The sequence below is a fragment of the Apis florea genome, unplaced genomic scaffold, assembly GCF_048593485.1.
Source record: "Apis florea isolate Af1SG1 unplaced genomic scaffold, ASM4859348v1 contig_3496_pilon, whole genome shotgun sequence".
In the NCBI taxonomy this organism is placed as follows: Eukaryota; Metazoa; Arthropoda; class Insecta; order Hymenoptera; family Apidae; genus Apis; species Apis florea.
This window is the reverse complement of record NW_028256773.1, coordinates 1,236,844-1,259,547: the sequence shown is the minus strand read 5'-3', so window position 1 is coordinate 1,259,547 and position 22,704 is coordinate 1,236,844. Positions and strand designations below refer to the sequence as shown.

The window sequence follows — 22,704 nt, the reverse complement described above, 5'->3', positions numbered from 1 at the left end:
AAATTTACGCATCGATTTACGAACTTTTCGTTTCGTTAAAGGAAGATATGTAATTTTTGACAAATACGAGGAAGAAGAGAACGTAGAAATCCAAGGTGAATTTTCTTTTTACGATTGTATATGTGTAGCATATACGCGTTCGAGTATTCGATCGATATGTGAATATCGAAATATATTCGGGTAGAATCTTTGAAACGAAGCTTGAAGAAGGTAAAAATCGTGGCGTTAAAGCAACTTTTTGTTTTATCCCGATATCTCGATCGGTTGCCGAGATATAAGAGCTCGAAATGTCTATGACGCTTAAAAAAGCAGTATAGGGATTATGAATGGGCCCGCGACTCGGTGTCCTATATTTTTTTCCTGGAAATGCGTGCGACTACGATTCCAGGAATCGCGTCTGTCGCTTGTCTCGAGTTTGGGATAGGTCAGCGGGACGAGGTGCGAGCTAGAGGTCCGAGTAAGCGACAAGGAAGGAGATAGTAAACGATGAAAAATTACCTTTTCCTTTACACGACGATATCTCGAGAACCGAAAATGATATCGAGATAAACGAAAATGCGTTTCAAAGGGCAAGGTTCCGCGCCTCTGATCGTCTTTCAACCATCGATCGGAAATTATTATTTTCGAAGTTATAGCGGTTCAAAATTTTCCTAATTTTAATAGGATTTAATTGAATTTAAGGTGATCACGATTGAAAACAAATCATCCTTTTCTTTACACTTGAGGATATCTCAGCAACCGGAACTCGTATCGGGATAAGTGGAAAAAGGGTTTAAAGGGTAAGATTCCGCGCTTCTAATGGCCTTCCATCCATCTACCGCAAGTCATTATCTTCGGAGTTATAACGGTTTTAAAAATCTTGAGATATATCGCGCGATAAATATTTCTATTGGCTAGAAACGAGTGAATAATAAATGGTACGAGGGATTTTAAATTTTGAAATATTATTTTCGATTACATCACGTTTCGTATTTACCTAAATTATCTAATAACGTAATCACCCTTCTTCAATTACTTAAAGAAACGTATCCGGAAACAAGATTGAAACGAAGCGATAACCAAGCGGTATCGAGGACTTCCGGTGCGTGCCGAGCTCCCCTTCACCCTGGCCAACAACGCTGGCGTCCTTTCGCGTAGCTGTTGGTTGGCATCGGCTGCCGAACGGCATGAGTCGACACCGAGAACGGTCGCCTATATTTACCTTCGGAAAAGTCACTCGTTCTAAGTCGAGTAAGGTGTCGCGAGTATGGGTAGCCGGTGCACCGAGACCACCGGATAAATCCGGTTCGACGCCAGAAGACGACACGGCATAAACATAGACGAGACAAATGTTCGAAAGGCGTTGCTCACACCGGCCTCGTGCAACCGAGATAGCCACGTAGCGAATACTCTTCTTCTACTCTTCAAGGGAATTGCTCGACCGTTCGACGCCATTTTGATACTCACTTGGACGTAATATTTATTCCGATTATTCACCAGATTTTCATATATATATACACGAGCCTCGTCAAAAGTACTTCTTCTCGATTCGTTGACAAAAATCTGATCACTTCTGCTCTATTCGATATGAAAACTCGAGGATGATTCTCTCTCGATTAATTTGAAGGCTGTGTTTCGTGTGAACAGGACTTAACGCGTTCGCCGGCTCGTCAAACAAAGTGGGGAGAAAAAGAGTAAAGATAGTATCACGGCTACATCTCTCGAGTTAGTTTCGCGATGCTCAAGAGAGTTAGGTCGGTTATTTCCGTCATCTGTCGCGGGGTTCACGACCTGCGAGCTTGGACGCCGCGGCTTGACGTAACGCAAGGCCTCGCCGGTCAGGTGAGCTGGAAAAAAACTGACGTAAATGCGCCAGATGTTCGTAACTTAGACGCATTATCGTCTCCAATCGTAATCGTCGAGAGATCAAAGGCCCCGATTAATCGATCGATCGACGCGTGTAGTCTCGACTAATTTAATCGTTTAATTCTTCCACTATTAATAATAAATACGTATACTCGCTTCGTACAATTCCACGATATTCTCCGCGAGACGATACTCCTCCACCAGAATCCAGTGGAAAAGGAGTTTCGAGCTTGATCGAGATAATTAATACGTGGTGTTTAACACGGTTGTAAGCGCGATCCACGGATAATCCTTATTACCCTGGAATTTGTTCGAGGCGGGGGGGAGAACGACATTTGCCGGAATCCCGGCGCGCGCAACAATCGCGATACGTAACTGCAGCTGCTAGAAGCGGCGCCCGGGAACGCAATGACACATCAGGCATCCGAACGTTTCCCGGCCCCCGGCTCGAGCGAGCATACCACGAGGGTTTCTCGATTCTCTCCGCCTGGAATTTATCTGGATACCTGTTGAACGCGAAAGATGGATCGCCACGCGTTTTCCACGCCCGCTTTCTTCGCTTAATTATCGCCTCCTCCACTTATTGTTAACCGATCAGCGCCGCCTCCAACCACGATTCGACCCATTCTCTTCTCTTTCGTCTCGTTGATCTTAAGTTTCGAACGATCAAATCTCTGGCGACCGGGACGTCGTCGAGAATCGTGGCAGAGATCAAGGAAATCGGAATTGTGACGAGTGACGAGATGGTGCATTATAAAGTGAATCCAAAATCTTGGCGAGGAAGATTAATAGAGAAGAATGGATATTGGTAGCGCACGTTGGTAAATAACGCTTACGAACAGCTTCGAAATACCTTGGAAAGAATTTCCATTCACAAGTTCGACGGGGGCGGTAGCACCCCGCCGACATCGAGTCTCTCCCCGTAAACACGCGAAGGAGGCGACGTTTCCCTTCGTCCTCCAAGCGTTGACAGAGGAACTGGCTACAACGGTGGCCGCGAATATCCCGCATTCCACCGTTCTGGCCCCGCTGTCGAAGCCTGGTGTCTTCGACAGGAATTCCGGCAGGGGTTCGCCCGCTACCTGCGGCGCAAGTGGCAGCTAAGTGGTTAAATTAAAGCCACCTCGACTTGTCGTCGAGACCGGAAAGTGGATAACTTTGCGAGGGCTTTTTCTCTCTCTCTCTCTCTCTCGAATTCGCTTTTATTGCGGCAAACTTCTCGAGTGTTCGAGGATTGATATTCTTTTCCTTTGCGATTGCGTGTATAGATAACGTGTATTGGATTCGCATTTATTGACGAAGTTTAATTCGCAGTACTGTTTGCTTACTTGAGCAAGATTTAATTTTTATCTTGAACTTGGAAGTTCTTTAAAATTTTTCCACCCTCATATTTATTTTTTGGCGTTGCGGAGAATTGGAAGCGAGATCGATTTCGAGCCTAGATTACCCACGTTTGTTTCTCGACCATATTTTAAATGTATCTGACTGTAATTGTTTGAAACGAAAGCACAGCACAGTCGAACGAGAAGGAATCGAGGAGAAAACTCGCGCCTAAAAGATAGTTCGACGGGGGAAAAGGTTGAAGAAATTGCGCTTTTTTTTTTCCTTCTTCTCACAGTCACCTCATCCATTACGTCTAATTGCGATTCGATTTCGCGATTCAATGACGCGAATCCGATGCGTACAACCGGTCTCCTATAATTAGTGACGCAAATACATAGACGGAACAGCCGTCCAAGTTAGATAAGACACCGCTTACAACATAAATCCATTCCCTTCAAGAAAAGCTTGCCTTCTATGACCCACAATTTTGACTTTTTTCCTCCAGAGATTCCAGAGCTGATCGTTTTCACACGCCTTCGACAGACGCATCCTTGATGATAATAATAACAACGATAAAATCGTCAGAGTTCGAGGATTCGCAGAGTAAGGATCTCGTCGTTGAGAAATTATGGGAAAGAAGTTCTTCTTACCGATTTTGCGTGTCGAGTTACGGGCACGCTTTCATGGAGGAGAGACGTTATTTTCCCGACGTTCGTTCGTTTACCTATGGATCGTGTCCGGGGAAACCGGTACGGGAGAGGGCGATCCGGCTCGCCTCTTTGCAAGCCACATCCGGTACAGAGGAGAGGAGAGCGCGGTGTTTCTGTCGCAGCGCCTCGTTCCAGATAAACAACACTGACCGCGGTGGTTTCTCGGTGATTAGAAAAATCGGAGGCCCCTCATTGAAACCCAACACGTGGAAACTGCTACTGCTCCCCGCCTTCTTTTCTCACCTCCTCGAGATGGAGCGCCCCCTTCCCATCGAAAATGGCGCTGCCATTTTTACCCGATATTTGCAAGCGTCGTTGTACAGTTCAGAGTCGCCGTTTTTTCCTCGACAATTTATTCTAACTTTATCGAAGGCCAATTCCTCTTTTCCTTTTTCTCAGTTTGTAACGAGTCTTGTTTCAATCTCTGTTCGAGACGTTTGGAGGAATTTTCACGACGAAGTTGGACAAAGATTCGATTCGATCTCCTTTAAATTGGACGAACACGCGTTTATTCAATTTTTATTAAAACTATCGCGTGTAATCTTTATCGCCGTGCAAAAACACGGGGGGAAGAGGAGCCGACTTCTATGAATTCGTATTTCCTCGCGGCAACACTCTTTTTTTACCTTCGCTCAAGCAAATCACGACGTTCACGTCGTATCACGGTTTACGAGTTTCTGTTTTTCCTCGTAAATTTTCTCGCGGCCGATACGAATGCATAAATAACACGAGTCTCTGGAATTTCTGGTTTATATTAGCAACTTTGTATTCCCTTCATGATTGCGCATTTTTCTCTTTTTACTTTTTTTTTTATTTTCTCAGAAGCCGGGACAAGAATTTTCGATCGGCGAGGATCGTAGGGATTTGTTGTTTCCACATTTTTATCCTCCTCGCGCAACAAATGCAACCGAATACACAACTTATTACCAGTAAATTATTTCCTGAGAAGAAGAATTTTACGATCTGGACTTTTCACAATTTGATCGACTGTAAACCGATTCTTCCCGACCTTTCGACCGAAAGTATTCTTGTACACACACTCTCACGGGTTGTTTGTGAAAAAAAAGAGGGAGGGGTGGGAGATTGAATAATATCAACGTTCCGAAGATAATTACAAATTAATTTCATTGTCGAAAAATTTCTCTCTCTCTCTCTCTCTCTCTCTCTCTCTCTCTCTCTCTCTCTCTCTCTCTCTCTCTCTCTCTCTCTCTCTCTCTCTCTCTCTCTCTCTCTCTCTAAATATCCTTGACCGTTCTCTCATCGAGATAGAATACGCGGCTCTAGAAAAATTTCTAGCCTCGGCGAAGAAGAAGATTACATAAAAGTTTATTTATTGGCGGCGAAACGGGAAATTAATTAATATAATATTTTTAACTTTCTAACCATGAAAAATTTTCACGATTCGAAAAACAACAACCACTTTATATCCACTTTCGGCCTGTCTATTCCCTGTCTATTAACAAACAGACGTTCCTGAAAACAGTTTTCGAAAGTTTCACTCTCAAATAAATTTCCATCCTTCAGAGGAGTGGGGGCGAGGGGAGGACGAACTATCGATCGATGAGAAACAGTCATCGAAAAAAAAAAAAGAAAAAGAAAAAAGAAAAAAGAAACAGAAGCGAACGAATGCTAGCACGATGACGGAGAAATTAGTTTCGAAAAATTGTCTTTCTTTCTTATCGCAAATACTGGATGGTCGTACGACGATTCGATCTATTCTTCTTCGAGTTGCTGCTATCGCGGTTACACGGCCGGTTTCTCAATTCGTCGTGTATTTACGAGGATACATGCAAGAGTTTTATCGACTAATATACCGGTAGCGGCGAATAACGCGGCGATTCCTCGTTTCGAAACACCGATGCGTTCCCAACGAGGATGGGATTCGCGGGGAAACTGGTTCTCCAACGGCGAATTCTCGTGAAACGGGCTCTGCTCGAGTCGATTGCCGACTCAATTTTTCAATAATTAAAGCGCGGATACACATTTTTATTCAATTTTCAACTTTCCTTTCATACTTCCGCGAAACGATTTTTTTTAATTCGTATCCCCTCGTTTTCAAAGAGAAAATATCAATTTTTAATTGCAAAACATCACGCGTGTAATTAGATATCGTACAGTGAAATTTCATAAAAATTAACAAACAAGTGTTCGTGATACAATAAAGCTCGCACGTGATAGCGGATCTCGCGTTATAATCTCGACGCTTTACAATTTTATTCTACACTTCATTATCTACCGAAATAAAAAATTAAACGCAAGGATTAAATCTTTCACAACGACGAGACGAGTCTCGCTATTTTCCCGCTACCTTATTATTGTCCAACGCCATTTACATATAAACAATTAATAATAAAATTTTTCCAGAAACAATTGCAAAATTCGAAGCGTACGAAAATTTCGAAAGTTGAAAAAAATTGTTCGACTCTGGCGAAGAAGGAAGTCCTGGTGGTGGAAACGCGACGCTCGAGGACCCGTTCCTCGGGCTGCTCGATCGTTGGCCTCGAATAACTGTCGGGGAATGCCGCAAAAGGCCCTCGGGGCATTGCGCGCCGCGGATAAAACAGACGCCCGGTTAATTATTTGCATCCACCTCGAAAGTCGATCCTTCGTTATTACTGGATCGAACTTCACTCCGTTTCCAAACGGATCGATTCCCGAAATAGGCCGCGCTGTATTCCCCGACGATGCGTCAAAAGACGTTTGTATATCCCTAATCTTAATTCGATTTGTTGACTTAGCGAGCCAAGTGTAAAAAAAGCTCGCTCGCCAAAAACTCGCTGGATCCAGCCGCTGGATCGTAAACCTCCTCTTAACCTCTCCACGCGTTTATTATTTAACAGGATTAACGCGCAGTTCACCAAACTGTTCCAATATGCACACGCGCCTTACACAAAATTACACTCCACAGTTCTGGTCTTCGCGAAGTTCGTCTTCTGCGCGCGAATCATCCAATTTTCACAACTCGAGCCGAATTTCTTTTTTCCAAGAAATTTCCCTTTCGAAATCGTTTCTTTCGGAAACGCAACGAGAAAAGAGTACGATGCACGTTTTTAACGACGAAATAATTCTATTCGATTCCCCTCCTTTTTTAGCGATAATTTGGATTCGACATCGTCGTTTCGTCGAGATCGATTGGAAGCCGATCCGGGTTGGAGGAGAAGCGTGTCGCTTCCGCGTTCCAACAATTAAAATATTGCGCGGCACGGCGACGCGGTCTGATCAGCAGAAAAGGAGAAACCGAGTCGCGGCGGATCGCGTTACCCCGCCGATTCTTCCAGCGCGTTTCCTCGGCGGCGGCCTCGATTTCGTGAAAAAATGTCGGCGGTTACGTCACTCGATTAGAAAACGATCGGAGAAAAACACCTGGCCGAAGGAATTCTTCGATCCGTTTCTGTTTTAGATTATGTGCAAATAAGCTCTTTCTAATTTTATTCCATAACTGCAGATACAAGATCGATTCCTCCATACTCATACCGTCATTGAACTTTCTGCCTGAACACGATCGTCGTCTTTCATATTAAAATTTAAATCTTCGCTACCACTTTTTGCGGCGTAAGATTTTTAAGCTGGAATGGAATCGCTTGAAATCGTTGCGCAGGATTGGACGGAGATTTCTGACGGAGAAACAACGAAGCAATTCGAATTCGGCGAGAGACGAATAGATATATCCAATTTGTTGGAATAATTCCGTGTAAAATGCCTCTTTTTCTCGTAATTCCGTGCTTCTTCCTTCATCGTCGTATACTCGACGATGCTTGGAGATTTTTTTTTTTAAATCGTTAAGCCTTTTATCGTTGAATTTGAGATTCACACTCTGTAAGCAATTACCTAACGTTTGAAACACGTTTTCCTCGTTAAAATGGGGAAAAAGCCATAAAAAGTTTAATATCGCAAGCTCAAGGTAGGCGAGTCATAGGCGAATCTTTGCGGGTTCAAGGATCCTCTCGGTACGGCCGCTTAAACGATAACTTCACACTTTTGTTTATCGTTATTGCAAATATTTTCGTGTATACGTACGCACGAACGAAAAATTAGTTAGCGAGGAAACAAGATCAAAAACGGAGAAGATAAACATTTAAAAGTTATGAGACAATGATGTTTCGTGTCGAGAGGCAAATTCTTAACAATTATACAATTTCACGCGTCCCCCTTTCCAACAATATCGTAAGCTGGTCTCACGAGTTCTATTTTTCGATGCGATTATCACGGATAATCTCTCCTTTATCATCTCTCTCTGATGATACATTTCGCGCAATATTTTCCTTCTCTCGAAATCGTTCGAGCGGACGACGGCCTGCACGAAGGCAAAAAACAATACAACGGGCGTTTCAACACCGGTTGGAAAGCGTGGACAGACAGTTGTTTTCCGCCGTTTATTCCGTGGCGCGATAATAACGCGTGGAAATAGCGCAGTCGGGCTATTGCGAATTTGCCGATTTCGATGATAATGCACCGCGGCCAGCGGGGCGAATAATGGCCAGATGTCTCGTCCACGGGACGAGATTTGTAGCAGCTTGTAGCCCCTGCGTGTCGATGCGATTAACGGCCGCGAATCTCGCGGTATTTCATTCGTCACGCGTATTTTACACGCGTGCTTTACACGCCGCCGCGTAATCGGCCTCGAATTATAAATCGTCCCCGCAATATTCTCTCTCAACATCTGGAAATATCCGCTTGTAAGGAAATGCCTTCGTTAACCGGGATCTCGTTCCAACGATTTTTGTTCAAATTATCCATCTCCATTGAGATCGTTCGATCGTTCTTCAAACACGAATCCAAATCGAAATTTTGAACGAATTATTTTTACTCCAACGATATATCCTCGATTTCTTAAATACAAATCCACAATGTGATCACAGGAATGGAACAATCCTTGAAAAATATTTCCAGAGTAAATTTAATCAAACTATCCTTATAACTTCGACTTCGAGTTATAACAATCGTTGAATAGTCGAAATTCTCTCACCGAATTTTTGAATGTCGATCGATCCAGGAGCAAGTATGGCGGCACGGTTGCAATTAAAATGGCGCGGGGACCAGGCCGCGACAAGCCACTCGACACCGCGGACGTTCGATCGACTGTGCCCGATTCGTCGCCGTTTCCACTTATTAATAGAACGTTTGTGTTTACATTTCGAATATATTCCTTCCGCGGAGAATCGCGAGCGCGACGATTCCTCGATTTGAATTCGAATCCGTCCTTCCTCCTGCAAACAAGGATCGCGTTTTTCTCGATCGACAAAAACATCTTTAAAACGATCTTTAAAATAATACTCGAACGAAGCGAGTTATTATTATCAGCGAGTTTCCCGAAAAGAGAAATGAAATGTGATCGAAAAATACGAGGCCGGGGAAACTGGTTGAAGAATTCCATCTCGCGTCAAATTAATTTCATCCTCGAATAATCATCCAATAAATCATCCGCCGAATTTTATTTCGCAACCGACGTTGTTCACAATCACAACCAGGCGACAAACGCTCCAAGACGTGTATACAAGATTTACTACGGTGACGGGGCAATCTTATCGTCATCGATCGATCGTGTCAGTCCATCAATAACTGCGCGGATATAACCTGGCCGGTCGTTAAAGTTCTCAGCAAGGTTCTTCGACACCGGCCGTGAGATTCGCTAAATAGTCCCTCGTTATTGCGACGATCCAACGGTGTTTCCATTGATGAATGCCGCCTAAACACAGGAGCGATCTTGTATTCGCAAGTTCGTAATAATCTACATCGATCGAATGATCAATTCGAATCTATTCCGCATTCCGCAACGTGGATCGTGTGGAACGAACCAGAGGAATCCAAGACGAAAAGAAAAAAAAAAAAAGGTTTTCATCGAAAAAGGGAAGATATAAATATAAATTGATCGAGAGAGAAAGAGAGAATTTCGTTGGAATGGAATTTGTTCGTGGCATTTGTTTCGAGAATAGCGATCGAGTGTTGGGAAAAGAAACCTGTCATTAAAATCGAACGACAGACGATTAAGTAACGAATGCTTAAGAGAAAAAGTAATTCAAAAATTACACCCAATTCCAATGGATGGATCATGGATGGAACGAAGAGGGATGGGAAGGCGGGCCACGCGTTAATGTTACCATTAACAGGCTTTTATTCCGCTCTATTATTAGGGTGGAGGAAATTGCTACGTTCCTCGAGGAACGTAAATTTGAATAGGAATTTTATTTTCATTCAGAAGAGGAGAAAGATATCGGCGTGTCGGATAAGAAACGATTCCACGAACAATTATGACGGATGGCGATCCGAGTCCTTTGATCGAGAATTTCGTTACAGTCCAAGCTGTACGACTATATAAATTAAATTTCAACCGAAGCAAGCAACGATTACTTTACTCGTCCAATTGGCCGATGTGAATTTGTCACACTTTTCGTCGAGACTCTTGTTTAATCTTCGATCTTTATCGAAGAGGATGTAAAAAAAAAAAAAAAAAACTTATGCGCGGATCTCGTGAAAGGTGTTTTACAATTCCGATCGGATCGTTTCACCGCGATCACAGTGATTTTCCCATGGCGAATCGTGTCATCGGTCGAGTTTCGCGTGATGGCCGACCGTTCGCCTCCGTTTCGAGTCGATTTCGAGCCAAGTTCGCCATTTACGACGCGTCGGCAACGTGACGGTTATTGCCGATGATTGACGGATGGGAACACTATTCATTATAGAATAATTGTCGATCGAAAGGATTTTCTTTTCGAACATGGGCGCAAATCGAGTTTCTCTCCGAGTGCTTTCTCCTCCTCCTCCTCCTCGTCGACGACGAAAAGGGTGTATAACGGAGAAATCGGCCGTTTTACCTTTTCCCTCGATCGGTATTAATAACGCAGTTCCATAATCCGAGGTTGTTGGCAGATATTCGGAAGATCTGGAGAATTTTTATCGATTGGATGCTATCCTATCCTGGCAACGTTAGTGATAAACCTAGTATCAAACCTTGCTCCTCGATTTATTAAATACGATCTTGGAGACTCGCCGAAGCCTAGTACACGGCGGCGTTCGTGCAGGTAGAGGAAAGTAGGAGAAGAAGTTTTCAGAAGTTCCGTTCTGTAGAGAAGGTGGAAGGACATTCCCGCAGGTAAGAGGCACTCTCGACTTCGTCTCTCCTCCTCGAGAGATGCAAACTCTTCGCGGTTGAGCTGAATGGGCTGAATTCCGCGAAGTCGAAGTCCGAAGGGGACGCGTATTCAAATAGAAAACGAGGATTCCACGGCCGGTGAAGAATCTTTGGATCTTCTGGTCGGCCGTTTCTGATGTTCAGCGCCGCTTCGAGGATTGTTGATCCGCGAGCCACTCGAGGAACGAGGCGTCGAATTCATTTCTCCCGAGAGGATCCTCGCGTGTCCTGGCGGGCAACGGCCGCTCCTACCCAGCCGGCATTCCCCGGATACCGGGCGTTTTCTTCGCTTTTGCTCCCAGCGAAACCGTGCATCTCGCGCGAGAGGGGGGGCACGCCGATGACGAAAGTGCACGCGAGATATGCGCGGCAGAATTTCTTCTCTCTTCTCTTTCGATAGTTTTCCATCTTCATTGGGGATTTTTTCGTTTCGTTTCCTCCTCTTCATCTTAGATTTGAAAGAATGATCGAAGATCGTTTAAAAGGCGGTTGTTATCGATATTATCGAAGAGGTAGAAGAAGATTTTCAACTTTTTTCTTTTGTAACCTTACCTTAGAAAATGTCAATGGCGTTGGCTTGCGGCGTTGTGGCACGAGCCTCTACTTGCTAATGCAAACATCGTCGAGTGTTTTTGCGTTTAACTGGAAAAATGTGCTTCGAGAAATATTATAATACCGTGTATTATAATGCTTAAGAGCTGTCTGGTAAAAATTTGTTATATTATATTGTATTTCGATCGTCTTAACGATATTCCTTTACAAAAAAAAAAAGAAATTTATTTAACAAATCTGTCCACGCTCCGTTTCTTCTTTACGTAAATTTCGTAAAATTCGTAAAAACCTCCGATAATAATCAACGAAGAGGGGAGAATTTCTTCGAATATTTTTTTCTCTCTTCGAATGCTCGAAGTCGAAGCGCGAACTCGGACGAGGCATCGATCGTGTCGCCGTGTTTCGTAGCGCCGGGCAATAAAATCGTCGGAATTATTTCCGGCAAATCGGCGAAGCGAATCTGTCGTTGGAAAGAATCGGTGACGCGCGATAGGCACGCGGGGAATTAAATTCAACCTTGCTCTCGCTGCGTGCCGGTTGTACACACACGCGGTGATCGATAATGACGGTAATAAAGTTTCTAAGTCAATGGTCACCGGGAAAAGTGGCGCAGGGGGAGAGCCGAGTTTAAATCGGCCGCTCGCCGGAAAATTGCAACGTTTCGAGCGTGGAGAGAAGACGAAGGGGGGGAGAACGCTTGGACGAAAAATTGCTTGCCTCGTCGAAGAAGGAACGAACATAATGTTCGATGCATAATTTCTTCTCGCCAATCTCGAAATTTGAATGCGAAATCTTCTATATACAGCTGCGTGTAATAAACAGTATACTTTTAAGCATTTTTAAAAAAACTTTCGAATTGAGTTCGAAAACGAAGTTCGAATCTCCGGAATTTCGCACGCGTTATCGTGGATACGCGTTTCTTGAAAGCTGTGGAAGCTAAATAAAAATGCATCCGCGTTGCAATCACCTTTCACACCGGTTCACCTTGTACGTCCAACGTAACGGAATATTATTAAACGATCGTTCCCGGAATCCGTTTCGCGGCTAATCACCACCGCGATAAGGCCGCGTCAATCATAATCGGACGAGCGTATTTCCTTACGCTTTTCTCCCGTTCCACCATTGTTGTTCTGTCCTCCTTTCCTCCTCTTTGATTCTGAAGCATCTGAAGAGAGAGGAAGGCAACCTTCCTTCCTTCCTTCCTTCCTTCCTTCGGGAAAATTCGTGGAATTTTCGTTCGTTTTCGACAAAGTGTTCTTTCTTCACGATTATAATCAGCTAATGTAACATTGGAAAATGTATTTACTCACTGTCGCTCTTGCTGCGTCTCTTCTTGAATTCGAGGTCGGATCACTGAAGTGAAGCTTCACGGCCGAGTGTTGCGAGGCTCGGTCGGTGAAAAATGCCGGCAAACAAAATGGCTTCGAAGCGACCAATCGCTTTGGTTGTTCCTGCGCTTTCGGGTATTTAGCGCGATACCCGAGAGGCGAGATCCCAAGGACTTTTTCCGCGCCGTGGTGGAAACCGTTACTCGCTTGCCTACACCTGATTAACCTTCGCAAGAATCCTGTTTAGAACACGCGTCTCTTATTACCCGTCAACACGACAACAAAGAAACCAAAGATTCTAAACCTATAATTTATTTTTACTAATATTCTAGAAATCCTTGACCCGAAAAATACCTCACTTCTTCGAATCGTGCCGTACGTGTAACCGTACTTTTCCTTTTTTTCACTCCAACCATTCGATCCCCAAAGCCCTTTTCTCCCAAATTCTATTTTCTTAAACTTGCCACCAAGCTTTATATTTATATCTATTTCGAAATACCAATCCTCCTCCTCCTCCTCCTCCTTTTCCAGAAAAAAAAGGCGGAAAAATTCGTGGAAAAATTCGGCGATTAATCGTGAAAAAGAAGGAAGAGAAACCGAAAATAGAGGAAATGGTTGGGAACAGGATCCGCGGAGCTTTCCGCGTTTCCATCGTTCGCGGCGGCCAATGCGCTCGATGCCTTTCATCGTCAACGAGGTAAGAAACGTCTGGTCTGGAAGAGAGTAGGGAGAGAGAGAGAGGAGAGAGGAAGCTGGCGCGGGGGAAAAAAGTGGAAGAGAGTGGCGAGCATTCGCTCGACGCGGCCTTAGAAGGTCGCTAGCTCGAGCTAGCCTTCTTTAGCATCCTGTATCCACGCGTTTCCTCCGTCTCTTTATTCCACCTCCCGTCTCCTTTCGATACGTTGGACAGTTTCTCTCTCTCTCTCTCTCTTTCTCCCCTGCAACCCGTGTATCTGGCCGGAGAGCGGTTGCATCTCGATGAAAACGACCTCGGCTCTTGTCCCGTCTTGTCTTCGTTATCCTCCTCTTCTTCTTCTTCTTCTGCGTCTTCTCTCCCCTCCAACCAGAAGATGCACCTGCGCAGGAATCCTGTAACGCGTGCTTCATCTTTGGCGATGGACGAGAAAAGGCGGTGGTTCGAGGCATGAACATCGGTCGATTTTCGAACGATTGCGATCTCTGTTGTTTCGTGGAAAAAGGAGAAAAGTTTTTTCTAGGCTTCTCCCTCTTCAGTACGAGAATTTCGACGCTGCCAACTACTTTCACAGATAAATTCCATCGTCCCCGCTTTTTCGAGATTAAGCATTAACTTCGTATCGTCTATGATACGTTTCATCCGATCATCCTCCTCTGAGATATATTTAAAATCGTATCGGTGGATGGCAACAATTTGTGCGCCAATATCTGTTGTAATCGATCGAGAAGGCAGAGAAGTAGTATAAGAAGAAGGAAGAATAAGAGGAAGCATTTCTCGAGAACGAATCTCGAATGCAAGAGATAGAAAGATCGAGATTATCAATCCATCCCGCGATACGACACCCCTATAACCACGCTTCCGATGCCTGCGCCCGACACATAAATTGCCTCGTCCTCCCGGATTCGTCTGTGAAATTCAATGGATCCTATGGGAGCACCAAAAGATTGCGATCTCCCCGTGAAAGCGTCTCCTCCTTTCCAGACTGCGGCCTGGCAAAGATGGAGAAGGAATCACGATACCAGCCGTCATATCCGGAGAAGAGGGGATTGCTTGCTTGCTTGCTTGCTTATTTCATGTTTCATCGGACGAGGATACAATGCGTGTTTACGCCCTCCCACGCGAAAATTCGCGTGCACACGCGGCGGATCGACGCGTCAGCATGTGGGGTGCAACGCGCGTGGAGCATCCTTCCTCGATCGGGGATGAAAGAGTATTTCCCCCACAGGATTCGCTGTTCAAGGATTTTTCTCGAATATTGTTCCATACGTCCTTCTTTCTTTCTTTTTTTTTTTTTTTCTTTTTCCAGAACGTGAATGATGAATCGAATTGATTTCAAGTTAAAGAGATCGTTTCTTTCGATATCCAAAGCGATTACGAAAAGTTGGTGTATAATAAATAATAAGTTACGTAGCGAGGATTCTTTTGTAAGAAACGAGTTCGATTTTAAAAGAGATTATTTATTTACAATGTTTCTTTGATAATGTTAAACTTTTTTTTTTACAAAGAAATATAATTGTATTTATTGTATTTGACGTAATCTTGGTAGCATAAAAAAGTCTAATTTCAACAAAGAATCGTTTATCATCGGGAATCATCGTTCGACAAGGAAAGAAATCTTTTTAAAGAAAAGTATAATTATGTTATTCGAAGCGAGGCTAGAATCTAGAGAAAGGCGACAGAGTAAGTCAATATAGTGGAATCACTTTCAAATTTCAGGTATAATTCTGTGAACTGGGCGAAGAAGAAAAAAGAAGCTACACGACGAGAAGACAAGCGAGGGAGAGGGATTAGAGAATTGCTTTCTCCTTTTCCATCCTCCAATTTCACGTGGCACTTTTTCCTTTCTTCCGCGTTTTTCCTCGACACCTACTACTACTACTTTTTCTTTCCCTTTCACCCCAGGCCATTCCTTTCACCCTCTCCCCCTTTTTTCTTTTTGCCGCCCCCTTATCCCTCCTTTCAAGCTTCTTTCGGCATTTCGGGTTAACGCGCCCATTTGCGATCGTGGACAATGACGGAGGGTTGGAAATCTCGAGCAAAATTTAGCTTTCAAACCCTGTATTAATATCGATGCCAATGAAAAATTTGGAGATAACTCGCAAGTTTGATCATCATTTTCGATGGAAAAAAGATACTGGAGCTGATGTAAATAATTTTAAACAACCAACCAGGTGATGAACGAAGGCGGTGTTACAAGGGATGCGAGCCGGTGAATCACGGTGTCGGGCAAAAAGCTATGCGTCACCGGTTATTAAGGAACGGGCTTCCAGAAATGATTCTTCCGATCGCCTCAAAGAGGATTTCCTCCCGGATCCAATCCGGCCGAATTAAGCCCGACGGGGGTTGACGACGCGTGCTTGACTCAGCTTCTTCGTTTTTGGGTGGACGTTGGCGAGTGACTCAGTGAGCAACTCGTGTTTGCTCTGAACACCGTAATTAAAAGGGGCTGACTTGTACGAAGATTTATCGCCGTTCCCCCGCCGATAATTCGTATCGGTTTCGAGAATTCGTTTATTATCGGGCCGCGTCGAATTTCGAGGTCGATTTGAAAAGAAGAATTGCAAGAGTCGTCGAAATTTTCTAATAAGCTAATAATAAGAATCGTGTATGTCGATAATAAAATAAAGAAAGTACTTTTTCCTTTCTTTTTTTTTTTTTTTTTTTTCGAAAGTAAAGTAAATCTTCCTGCAAAGTTGTATATCTGGAACAGATATACAATGATCGATTGCAATTATTTATACTATATTTTAATACATACGATAGATAGAAACGTGGGAGATCGGATGCACCCGATCTTACCATTGTTCTTTCGATACCTAATAACATTATCGAGAAACATTGGAAAATTCGCGAGATGCACAACCTTAAACTTAAAGGAATCATCCTCGAGATAAGATTGAAATCTTATTTCATCTGGAAAAGAGGGATAGAGGAGATTCTTCCTGGCTGTTCGCGACGAAATTTATACGGATTCGAATCTCGGTGAAGAAGATAAATTTCACCGTTGCGCGAGGAGAAACTGTGCATAAGAAGCCATCGACGCTCTCTTCTTTATTCTCGATCGAGCGACAAAGAGAGAGAGAGAGAGAGAGAGGAAGTCTCGCAATTTGTCTCGCAATTTGTCTCGCAATTTGTCTCTCGATCGAGAATGATCGGTCAAGTCGATTCACTTTCCCCTCTAATTATCGATCGTTTAATAGAAAATCCAATCGATCGATCCCTCCACGCTTCGAATCACGCTCGAAGAAAGATTTGGCCGGCGACGACCCTCCCCCCTTCCCCCGTTTCCTCGATACACATCCGATCTAGTTTCGGAACGGATCGTGCGAACCGTTCGCGATCGAGTTTCGCAGAAATCGCGTTGCCACGGTGTTAATAAACGAATTCTCTTCTCTTTTTTTCCACCATGCCACCACTTTTCTTCTTCCTTCGAATAACAATTCGATCGAGAAATCTCGCGTGTGAAAAGAAACGAAAATGGAACTTTTGGAAAGTAATATATAAAATGTATTTGAAAGAAACGATCCAATAAACGTGCGCCAACGTTCGAATCAATTGTCAAGATAATGTCTTCTCACGGAGAAGAGAATTATATAATATCTGGTGTTAATTTGAGGGTGTGGGTTTAAATAGGTTTATTTCACCACCACCGATCCCTTTCCTCCTCCGTGACTAAACTTTTTCTCGAGGAAAAGATTCCATCGGGGACGGAATAAATCCAAGGCAACGATTTATCCCCGTGCACTCCGACCCGGGGAGTATCTTATCCTTGGAACAAGACGGTACACGAAAACGTAATCTTCACGGGCGGAATAAAAGCAGGAAGTTCTCGAATGGCACGTAGGCCGAGAGATCGTGTCAAGCCTGTCTTCGGGGGCCTTCCTTTCACCGGCGGGATTCGATCTTCCCGATCGAAAACAGTCCTCCTCCCCCGTGGATGGGGAGAGTTGATCCGGCGGTGTGTAAACGTTAAGCTAATCGAGAGGAATCGCCCAAAGTAACGAGAACGAAACTTTCCAACGTTCGTTCTTTCCGGGCTAAAAGATATTCCAGCTAATCGAGGAATTTTTTTTCGCTAATGACAATTTCGCCTAGAATGTTCTAAACTTAGACACATTCAAAATTGGTTTCTCGATTCAGATTTAATTATTTCAATTAATCAAACGGGTTAATCGTTTATATTGTTCGTGTAAATATGTAGATTTGCACTTGACAAAGCAAGTTGAGACCTTCCTCGTTTGCATCGATGAAAACCGAACAAAGTTAAGGCCAAACTTCATCGATTCGAAAAATCTGAAAATACCGAATCGACGCAGGCGACTTTCTCGAAGCTTTCTCGACCGATCCGTCGGTTTGGAATCCGTGGCAGGGAAAAAAGGATCGGCGTGGAAAGTAGCGAGGTCGGCAGGAGGAACACGCACGGCAACTCGAGGGGGGAATCTTTTCGTCCCCGGTGAACGGCGGCCACTTTCACGGCGACGAAGCTCTCTCGACGAAAGCTCCTCGACGCGGCCCACGTTCGCGGAACCTTCTCTTCTCTTCACGCGCTTCTTCCTCGAATTTTTCTTCCCCGAACCGAGCAAGAGAAAGAACAAGAGAGAGAACACCTTGTCTTCCGACAAGGGGACCGTTTCGAAAACCGATCTTCAGTGTACACAGTGTGCGGCTACACATCCGCTTTGTGTACATTGCTGCAACGCCGCTTGCAATTCCTCGTACAAACGTGGGACGGACGTCTAACGATGCTCGACGGGTGGAAAAGATAAGATCCATCGCTCCGTGCAACTCTTAGTTAGCGATCGAAGATCGAATCGAAGAAAATCAAAATTTACTCGACCTCGACCAGTTCTAATTAACCTAATTTCGCTACCACACTCGCTCTGCATAAGATGCCGCATCTTATCTCTCTCTCTGGAAATGTACTCTTCGATATTTCGCGAACCGACTCAAAGCGACTCGAATCGCGGCCGCTTCTTTCTCGAGCACATTTTTGTTCAGCTCGTAGGGAAAGGGTTATTTAATAATTAACCAGAAGAAGAATAGTAGAGAAAAATACAGGAAACGGTGCGAAATCGATAATAAATTTACAGTGGATAATTCTCGATATGGTTGGAGGGGGTTGGTCGGTAAAAATCCGGATACCGATCGAGGAGAAAGAACAAAAGGGGAATCCCCCTTCTCCCTCGAGTCGAGAGGAACGGTCGAGTCGAGTCGAGGAGCGTAGAAAGGATGAAACTTCTCGCGGCCGACTTTCCCCCCAAACCCATTCGCCTGTTCTCGCCTTTCGTGCTAAATGCGTCGCCTCTACATATCCGGCCCTCTCTCTCCCTCCTTCTATCTTCGCTCGTGATCGAATCGATTCCCTGTATTATCGCTTCTCTGCCAGGCCTAAAGGGGAGAAAGAAGGAGAGTACAGAAACGGAGGCAGTGCGTAGGATCGTGATCGTATCTACTCGGTATTTAGATCAACCAGCCTCCAGACTCGGTCTGCCGCGCCGCACAGGAGTCAAAGACCTTCTCTTCCTCTTCCTGCATTGGAATCCGATCGGAAAATCAGCGGAGGCGTTCGTTCGCGCGCTCTCATTCAGCCAACCCCTTCTCCTCGCCCCCCCCCTCGTTTCTTTCTCGCTCGAGAATTATCTATGTACACATTGCTCGCTTGTCTCTTGCCTCCTCCTCTCCTCTTTGTTTCGTTCGAGACGAGTTTGCGGTAATACGCGTTCGAATCGTGGCAATAAAACGACGCCCACTTTTCCTTGTCTCTCTCTCTCTCTCTCTCTCTCTTTCGAAGATTCGAACGTGAAAGTTACGATAGGACAGAGCGGTGTCTACGAGTTGTAGAGTCGCGGGTTACACGGGTTTTAGGTAGAAGAAGTATCGCGTGATAAACAAATTGAATGAACCGCCACTCTCATCTTTCCCATTTCTCGTCTTTCGAGCATGTTGAACGTTATTTTTCGGCGAAGAAAAAAAGAACCTCGTCAGGAATAAGACTGCAAGAATCGAAGAATATATATCGCCAAAGGACTTCCTCGAGGACCTCCCCCGTCGAGGAAGGGTGGATACGAGGAGGACTGGTCGACCTGGTTCGCGATTCCAACGAGTTAACTGGAACGGGCTGTACGAGGCGGCCGTTGACCGTGCGCCGGCATTATTTAACTAATGAATCGGGCCACGACAGCAGCCCCTGCGCCCCAGCTGACGTTGCTTAATGCTTTCACGATCGAGAAATTACGCTCCTTCCGCTTCCTTCACCAACCTCTCCCCCCCTCTGTCTCACCGTCAAGTATCCCAAGGATTATCCGTTATATATATATATACCAGGCGGACTTACTCTCCCTTTTTGCCTTACCAACTCCACCGAGTATTCGTCCACCACGGTGGTATCGCGATATCTCGAACATGCGGATGGACGGTCGACGTCCGGCCAGCCTCGTTTCCGGATCGTAAATCGCGCTCGTCGTCTAGCTGGGGGACGTGCCGTGAATTCGCGGAGACACATCGCCAACTCTCAAGGTCCGTTTAACTGTTCCTTCGCGCGCGGGAACCGCGTGTCGTCTCGGATACTCGCGGCGTATCCAATTTCGGGGGGGGAAGCGACTTGCGAAAATTCTGGAATCAGATCATAGAATCGTGGGGATATTTCGTTTTATCGAGGATTTAATTTTTTTAAGGTCGTTTCTTAGCGTTTCCAATTATTATGGGAAATATCTTTTCCCAAACGAGTGAAAAGAATCGGCAATTTCTCGTCCGCGAGTCTATGGTATCGTTAGAAGCAACGAAAAGACGGACGGGAAGATGGCGGATACCGATGTTTGAAAAATATGGAATGGAATGGAATAGATTAACGGAAATATGGAAAATTCGATAGGATGTGGCCGATGGAGTCGCCTTTACTCTCTCTCTCTCTCTGCTCTGGACATCGAAATGGAATTTTAACGAACATCACAACGCGGCATCATTAAATCTGTGCACACTCGTGGCTGTTCACGACCAGGATCCTCCGCGATGCCGGTCGGCGTAACCTGAAACTTGCAAATTTCCCTTCCAGCAATTTCTGCATCCTACTCGCGACGAATATTTTTCGAAATATCGAGGGGTAGAGGGAATCGTCGATCTGACGATTCTGTGCGAAGAAAAAGATTATTCGGGAGGAATTGAAATTCTCTCGAAATGGAAATTCTTTTTTTTAAACGCATCTTTTATCATCGATCGATTTAAGCGCGATGAGAAGGATTCGAATAATCTCGCGGAGGATGAAAAAGGAGTTTATCGAAAGCCTACGCTCTCACGAATTCGAACGAGACTTTTTCTTGTCCGCTTTATTATGATTTATAAGCGATCGAAAAAAAAAAGTTTCACCTCAACGATCTTGGAGAAGATAAAAGAAAATTAGTTTGCACTAATGTCCTTCGCTGGACGCTCGAGTTTCAATTAGGTTACAGACAGCCGGCGCGTACAATTTTCTTAGATCGTTTTTTCGAGATCATTAAGAATCCAACCGTCAATTTTTGTTTCACTCCATTCACTCATACGCTTCGTGCATCGCGTTTGCAGAACGTTTCAACGAAAAAGATCCATTTAAACTATTAGTGCCGATTTCTACATATTCGACGTGAATCTACGTGTTTCGATCTACGATTGATTCACTTCAACAACCCGACAAACAAAGTCGAGAGAAAATTTATTTACTTATTAAAAATCTCCCCAATTCTCAGTCACCTTCTATCTTCCTCTACGATTAAAACCAACAATCTCTCCCTCTCTGTCTGCGCAAGAAAACGGAAAAACTCTAGTTCCAGCGAGTTGCCACTTTCCTCTTTGTTTCCTTTTTCCAGGAACTCGAAGGAGAGAGAGAGAGAGAGAGAGAGAGAGGATCGAAGGCAGGGCAGGTCTCGGCCGATATCTATGGTGTGGTGCAGGGTCGCGAGCCATCACGCGCGCAAAGTGGAGGGCAGCAGCCTCCTCTCGAGGATGAGGCCCGTGGCAGGAGAGGGGGGCCCACGGAGGCGAGACAGGCCTTATACGAGCTGGTGGCCGTCGGGGTTCCCTCTAATGTTTGATAGTTGTGTGTGGGCCGGCGCAGCGTGAGAGAGGAATGCGAGGATGCATAGCCGACTCGTGTTGGCCGTTCTTCGGTGAACAGCACTCGCGACGTCGTCCACTTCGGGCAATCGACGCCGTTCGAACGTCGTTCCAGAACCAGACTCGGTCTCGCGCACAGACAGCCTCTGGGACAGACGGTATGAATCATTCTGTCCATTGACCCCGCGTCGAGGAACGGTGCAGCCAACGCGAAGGAGGGATCGATTTTCGATCGATTTTTGAAACGAATCTCTCATTCGAGAATCGTATTTGCGATGGAAAAGAAGAGGAAGGAGGGAGGGGGAGACAGTTTCCAAATAATATATTTGGAGTTGGTAGAGGAGGAGGCAACCGTTGTCAGCACGCTGATAATCGAGAGGAGGGGAGGCCATCGATATCCGCTATTTAAGAGCAACCGAGGGGGATGATTACTTCCTTACGATGTCGTTGCTTGTTTCCCCGATCACCGGGGATTTACCTTCCTTTCCGATAAGATTGAGATCGTTGGGAGAGGAGAATATTGTTGCAACCCGTTGCACGAGAAACTTGGGGCAAATTGGGCGCAAAGAACGGTGACGCGAGAGGCAAACTGGCGGAAACAAAGCGTGCGCGGCGTTCGGCCCTTCCCCCTGTTCCCGATCACCGATTATTTACGTGGCTCGAATCGAATCGTATCAACCTGACCCGTGTATACATGGCTCGCTCGCCATTATTTACAACTGTTGGGAATAACAATGGAAAGAATGATTTTACTCGTCGAATATTCTTACACTTGGATGTTAAAAATACATAGCATCGAATTTAAACCAGTAAATTTTGCAATTTTATCATTCGTGGTGGAGGTCGTAGCTCGTCCTTTTCAGTTTTAATCCATTGGCCGCCTAATGGCCGAAAGGGAAGAATTTTTAATCTACTCGCGAATTATCTTCGCTGGAAATCGGTCCTCTTCGAAGGAGGAGAGGACTCCAAGAAAGAGAGTCGAAACGAGAAATATCCGATAGCCGCGCTGCCAAGAAAGCATCCTTTCTTTTTTTC

At 44.9% G+C, this 22,704-nt stretch overlaps 1 protein-coding gene across 1 annotated transcript in view; it reads left to right on the top strand.

The window, feature by feature from the left end:
- Window positions 1–1,736: 1,736 nt before the first annotated feature.
- The window catches only part of LOC147656700 (uncharacterized), a 165,817-nt gene continuing 144,849 nt past the window's right edge, over window positions 1,737–22,704 (top strand). Inside the window, exon 1 of the transcript XR_015293708.1 lies at window positions 1,737–1,821. The gene's annotated coding sequence lies outside the window, so the exon portion shown is untranslated. The remainder of the gene's footprint in view (window positions 1,822–22,704) is intronic.